This window comes from Miniopterus natalensis, chromosome X (assembly GCF_054644295.1).
Source record: "Miniopterus natalensis isolate mMinNat1 chromosome X, mMinNat1.hap1, whole genome shotgun sequence".
Classification (NCBI taxonomy): Eukaryota; Metazoa; Chordata; class Mammalia; order Chiroptera; family Miniopteridae; genus Miniopterus; species Miniopterus natalensis.
This window is the reverse complement of record NC_142103.1, coordinates 98,603,325-98,610,506: the sequence shown is the minus strand read 5'-3', so window position 1 is coordinate 98,610,506 and position 7,182 is coordinate 98,603,325.

Here is a 7,182-nt window from a genome sequence, read left to right as displayed (position 1 = left end):
ACATTCTCCTGAGGCTGTATGACTGAGGGTTCAGCTGCTTCCTGGCTGTTGGCTAGAGGCTGCTCTTAGGTCCTAGAGGCCTCCCACAGTTCCCTGCCATGTGGCTCTCTCCATAGGCAGTTCACAGCGTGGCAGTTTTTTTTTTTCCAGGCCAGCAATAGAGTCCCTTTATCATGTGCTAGCAAGACAAGTATTATATCTATGTTTCTGTCTATGTCTATGTGCATGTCCATGTCTATGTCTATATCTATTATTATCTAACCACAGGAATGACATCAATGCTATGCCATCACCACCCTGTTCTATTGGTCAGAAGCAAGTTGCAGGTTCTTCCCACCCTCAAGGAGAGGGTGTAAATGTGGGGCCACCCTAGTGTCTGTGTGCCACACATGATTTATTTATCTACGTTTATGTTTATTTTACTTGTGTTAAAGATTTTATTTAATTCAATCTATGAGGGAAGCAGGCATATGGTATAATCAGTTAAAAAAAAATACAAAGAGTATACACATTTATAGATCAAGAATATTGAAATGAATGTGCCAATGGAGGCAAAACTAGCCTCTTCCACAGTGAGGAAGGGAAATCACTTGAATCTCAATAGGACAGGACAGGACAGAATTTGCATGTTTGTAAGCAAGAGATATTTTACATTTCGATCAGTTATATAATTTTTAGGGTTGTAAAATAGGTCACATAGAACCAGAGTCCGATAACTTGGAAGGGTGTGCCATTTAAAACCAAGCGATGCTAATTCAGTTTTTTGATGTGCTATAATTTAACGAATTCCTTATATTTGAACATTAATGTTTCCATTTTTTTGGTCATTATAAAAATTACAATGATCACCCATATGGTTAATTAGTTCCTTTTCATGACTTATAAAATTTTGTTGGGTCAAAAATTTCACACATTTTAAAGGCAATTGCTAGTATTGCTAAGTCATTCTCCAGAGCAATTTCCCCAGGGATGTGGGAGGACACAAGAGGCTATTTTAGTGAACTAAGCCAAGTTAATATTTGTAAAGTGTTTGAATAGTGCTGGGCAAACTGGAAGTCTGTATGTAGATATTAAGTAAAATAAATCAAAAAATAAAATTGAGTTGTTTCATCCTCACAACAACCTTGTGAGGTATGTTAGTGGTGTGTCCATTTTATAGAAGAGGAAGATGAGGCCAGAAGGGCTAAGGAGAAAGATTACTGAATTAAATACCAAAAGGCCAGCTTCTTCACTTACCAAGCATATGACTTTAAGCAAATTATTTTCCCTATGTGAGTTTATTGTCTTCTCTGTCAAATGGAGCCAACAGTCCTACATCACGGGAGCTATTGCTGGATGAATGCTTGGAAGCTGCAGTCCAGTGATTCTCAGCCTGGGCTGTACAGTGGGATCACCTGGGGAGCTTTAAAACTCCAGATGCCTAGAATCCAGCCCTGGAAATTCTGACGCCGTTGGGCTAGGTTGTGGCCGGTGCCTCAGGAGTTTTTAAAGCTCCCAGGGGATTCCAATGTGTGGCCAAGGCTAAGACCCACTCCTGCAGCCTCCCCTACTCTCAAGGGATTACTTCTGTATACAGCTGAGGAAGCAACATGCACTTCTTGCTCTCTGCTCTGAGCTGTCAGGATATGGCCCACTAGGGTAGGGCTGGAACCAAACCTCTGTGTTAAACTCCAGAGTCAACTCATTCTGCTAAGTTAGTTTGGGAAGCCATCAATTACCTGCTGTTTTACCCTCCTGTGTGGGTCCCTGGGCTGCACGGCGTCAGCATCAGCAGTGCAGGCAGGGCTGCTTTCCAATGAAGTCTGCTGCTGCGGCTGCTGTTTTTTCTAGAAGCCAAAGCAGATCCTCACATCAGAGCTTCAGCTCTCTGCTGCCTGTCAGTCACAGCTGCATGACTGAGACTAAGGGACCAGACGCCTGGCTGCCCGCCACTGGAGCTGGGTAGCAGATTTGCTGAGGTGTCTTTGGGGCCAGGCCAGCTGTCCAGCTCACTGTGAGGGCTGGGGATGAATTTCTCTGAGCAGCCAAACACAGCTCAAAATGAATGTGATCAATCAACGGAATGAAAGCCTTGGTCAAGTTGCCCCAGCGTGACAGAGAAAGCCAGCACCAGCCCCTGTCTTTCTCCTGCACCTGATAAATTGTGAGAGGTATATGTGTCTGCCTTTTACTGAGGTCAGACAGTACCCAGTGAATATGGGGAAAAATGGTAGTGTGCAGAAGTTTCTAGAGAAAGACAAGGAAGAAAATGGAAAACTCATATTTCAGGTGGGCCTACCTTAAATCAGGTGAGCCTGACTATGCAGCAGGCATTGTGAGGATGGTAGATATATAATCTCATTGGATCTGAGCATTATAACAACCACGACATTAAAAAATATATATTCATTGATTTCAGAGAGAGGAAGAGATAGAGAGAGAAATATCAATGATGAGAGAGTCATTGATCGGCTTGCTCCTGCACGCCCCCTACTGAGGGTTGAGCCCACAACCCATGCATGTGCCCTGACCGGGAATCGAACCTCGATTTCCTGGATCATAGGTTGATGCTCAACTGCTGAGCCACACCAGCTGAACCACAACAACTGTGACATTTTGATCTGGTTATATTTATTTTAAAGGTGAGGAAGTCGATCCTGAGAGGTGAAGCATCCTTGCAAAGTCACATAACTAGCCAATAACAAAGCCGGAATTCACATCTATGTATAATACTTCTCAAATTGGAAGGGAAATGTTTGATCCAGGTAGCTCATTTTTTGTTGGTTTGTTTCTCATTAGGATTTTTATCAGCAGGGCCTATCCTTGGCCCAGTAAAACAGTGAAGATTGCTTTTGTCATGGTTCAGCTTTCCTGCTGAATTAATTTAGGTAATGTTAGCTGCTATAACACATAAACCCTTAAATCTCAGGAGCTTAACACAATAGACATTTCTTTCTTGCTCATACATATTTCAGCTGCCTATGTGGGGCTGGAGGTTCTGCTCCATGTAGTCATGCAGGGACCCATATTCCCTCCACCTGCAGCTCTGCTCTCCCCTGGGGCTGCAGTGTGGTCCACTGGATCCTCTGCCTCTGGAAGGCATGCAGAGGAGGAGTGTAGGGGATCCTGTAGGAGGTTCTATGGCCCAGGCAAGGACAGTACACCACATTTCTGTCACATTCCATTAGCCAGAACTCAGTCACATGTCAATGCCTAATGCAAAGGAGGCTGGGACATGTAACTAGCTGTGTGCCAATGAAGACAGACAGCCATATTTTCCCCTGAGGTCTCTTCATTCCTGCAACCTCATCCTCTTGACCCCACCCACACCTTCTCCAGAACCCCATCTTGTGCTTTGTGTCAGCTTTCCCTTGATTGACAAGTAACTTCTATCAAATTTCCACCCAGGGTACATAGATTAGGGCAGGAACACCAAGGGTACCTGGCCATGGCTTTGCTGAGGGTCTTCACAAGGCCACAAGTGGTACCTGGGCCACAACCCATGGGCCTCTCAAAAGCTATCTGGCCTACCTTCTGCCAGCCCTTCAGAGGAGTAATAGAGAGGTTGCAGACCTTTGGCTTAACTCTTCATTTGGCTAATGATGATGAATGTCAGTGTCTCGGAATCTGAAGGCCCTGGCTGTTTTTCCAGCACTGTCTCCTCCTCGTGTTTTCTTTTTCCTCAGCTTTGCTAGCGTCAGACCCCAGGGAGAAGATGAGTTTTACAGTGAGGGACGGTTGGGATTTTTCACAGCTGCCAATTCTGACATCCCAAGTCAGCAGGATCTGTGCTGACAAGACACATGATTTAGAGGTGCTCCATTATGATCAAAAATGTTCCCTTAGTATTTTCATGATCCTCTGTGGTCAAGTACGGTTATAACTTAGACTTTCCATCAGAACAAGCATCAGAGGAAGGCTCAGTCAGTGCCGAGTGGGAATTTTTCTGCTGTCTCCCTTCCCAGCTTGAGTGCTCCCACAGCCTTCCCCACTGTAGCCCCCAGTGAGTGGTCAGGACTCAAACCTGTGTGCCTTGTTCATGGCACTTTTCAGAACCAGTAGGATCAACCCAAGCAAAGTTTAGCTGAGATACTACTTTCAATCGCTTCTAGGAGACCTATTAGCATTTTATCAGAGAAGGCCCTGGTCCAGAAAGTTCAGTGAGTTTACAGTACCTTGCCAAGATTAGGGAGAAACAGGGCAGTTGCTGAGGGGAAGACAGGCCCTGTCACACTGGCTTATAGCCTGGAGATGGAGGTACATGTCACCAGGTGGTGTGAACAAAGGCCCCAGGCTTTAAGCCATCAGCTCACCCTGCCCCACCCATTCCCTAAATCAAGCCAGTGGGGACCTTAATGGCCCCCAGTCCCAATATTCACCTTTGATATTAGGCTGGGTTCCCTGGAAGGAAACTGACTTGAGGCTTCATGGGACAGTGTTGTATGAAAGACCAGGCAGGGAGTGGGATTGGGGCTGGGGAGGGAAGGAGGCACATCAAGGGAACAATAGCCAGCAGTCTGTGGAGGTAATGGACTCAACCCTGCAGCACTGCTCTAGAGTTTGTGCCTGCATTAAGGGACAAGAGGTGTTTACACCCTGTACCCATCAGTATGTCACCAATGTGCTGTCCCTGAGCAGCTCACTGTCCATACCCAAAACGAAGTAGGCTCCACCAGCTTAGGTGGAGATGCAGGTGCTGATGGTTGGCCAGGAAAGCCCAGTAGGTGCTATGTGCGCAAATGGAGCATGGTAGAGGAACAGGTAGAGTTGGAGGACCCAGGCATGAGGACTCGGCATGGAAGTGAGGGCCTTCAGTTCTGCACGCTGAGTCAGGCCCCAGAGGGTGGGGCGAGGGACGGGCATGAGGGCTCGCTCTGCCTGGGAGCTGCCTCCCCGGGCTGGGGAGCCGGAGTAGTCCTCTTCTCCTGGGGGCTGTCTCAAATCATTCTCAGCTGTGGTGGTGTCCTGCTGTCAGGTCAAAATCACAAAATATTAAAGTTAGAAAGCACATTGAAGATTATTTGACTAACCCCTTCATTGTACACATGGTAGAGTTAAAATCACCTGCATATGGCTTGTGCCAAAAATTGATTTTATGTGATCTTTAATGAGCCCACCGAGCCCCACCTGCTTGTTGGTGGGATAAAATTAAATGAAATGTCCAATCTGATTTAAATGAAGTCAGTTTTGATAATATAAATGGGCCTTTTAGGAGATATTCAGACTCATTTGGTGAAAAATTTTCTCTTGGAGCACTTTCCCAGCTCCAGGAGGAAAAGGATTATTTAGGCAGGTTCCTTAGCCTCTTCTGGATGCTAGACTGATGTCTTTTTTGCTGGTGCAACTTGGGATCTGACCCTTCTCTTGGTGTGGCTAAGGCCTGTGGCCCTGTCAGGATGACCAGACATCCCCTACAGATCTCTGGGTGCCTGCTAAGGCCTCTGTTTAGGCCACTGTAGGGTGACGTTGTCCTGCCAAGGTGGGCTCATGGTGGGCCCCCTGGTTCTTAACCTGGGTATCATACCCTACAGGGACCAAAGGCAGCTTGAAAAGACCAGGTCCCCCTGTGACCCATCCCACTGTGCCACCCAGTTGACCTTAAGGTAACTCAGGTTTGTCCAAGGCCCTCTTGTCTCCTAATGTGGCTACTCCATATTCCAGAAAGAGGAACTCAGGATTCACCTGTGTGACTGCTTCCTTATCTCGCATTCTACTTCTCACAAATTTGTAGGTTGGAAAAAAAGGTGAGGCTTTCTTTTTTCCCCCCTCTGTCTTATTTCCTTCTTCCTGACTCCAACTATGCCTTCATGGCAGACAAAGGCCTCCCGTTTTTCACTGTAGTAAAAATCTAGGAGCACAGTCTTCAAGTTTATTTGCTGATTGCCTATAAGAAGAGACAAAGGATTCTAGAAAATGTTTCCTCAAGATCATCTCTTGGCTTGCAAGCCCCTTGCCTGCTGCCTAATTCAGTTTTGAGTGTCAAAAGCCAAATATTACTTTGGTCTTTCTCTCTACATTCTCTCTGTAGCAAAATCTCAATCTTCTCTCACCCTGCCCCACACTATCTCCTAGAAAATAGATGCCTTGGGCTGAACAGGTTAAAGTCAAGTCCCTGAGAAGGCACAGGAGAAATGAACCTTAAAATTATGAAACACATATTGTCCTTGTTATATAGACATGAGGCAGCTGAGGGTCTCAAGGTTACATTGTTTTCCCCAAGGTTATCTGTAGGGCCCCTATTTCCCAGCTACTATGAGTGTTGGCTGAAATATCATAGCTGCTCCTGTCTCTGCAAGTTCTGCCCCTCCCCTACTCACATACTCCTCTCCCCCATGCTCCCACAGACCTTGCTCAATGACTGACTGGCATGGGAGTATAAAAGCCTTGCCAAAGTTTAACTAACTCTGTGGTGCTATTTATGCTCCAGGGCTCCCCATGTGATCAGGCTGAAGCTAGTCTCTAGTAGAGATCACATCCTTGCCCAGCTTTTCCCTCTTCCCTATTCTACACCCCTTTACCCCCCAATAAATCACTGGCATGAAAATCCCTCTCAGGCTCTGTTTCTAAGAAACATGACCTAAGACCTGCTTAGGCTTAATATCAGCTGTATTAATTTTCTACTGCTGCCTAAAAAATTACCACAATTGGTGGCTTAAACAATATAATTTTAGTATCTTAACAGTTCTGTAGGTCAGAATCCTGATAAGGTTTCTCTTCTGGGCTAAAATCAAGGGGTTGGCAGGGCTGCATTCCTTTCTGGGAGTTCTAGGAAATAATCCATTTCCCCACCTTTTCCAGCTTCTTGAGGCCACCACATTCCTTGGCTTTGTCCCTCTTTCGTCATCTTCAGTGTTGCATCTCTGACCATTCTTCCATCCTCACATTCTCCTCTCTCCATAGTGGGAAAAGATTTCCCATTTTTAAGGGCTCATGTGATTATATTGGGCTCACTTGAATAATCCAGGATAATCTTCCCATCTCAAAGTCCCGTAACAGTCACATTTGCAAAGTCTCTTTTGCCATGTAGGGTAACATATTCACAGGTTCCAGGGATGAGTACATAAATATCTGCTATGGGTTGAATTGTGTCTCCCCAAAAGGTTTTAAATTCCTAACCCCTAGTACCTGTGAATGTAACGTTATTTGGAAATAGGGTCTTTGCATGTGATCAAATTAAGATGAGGTCATTAGGGTGGGTGCTAA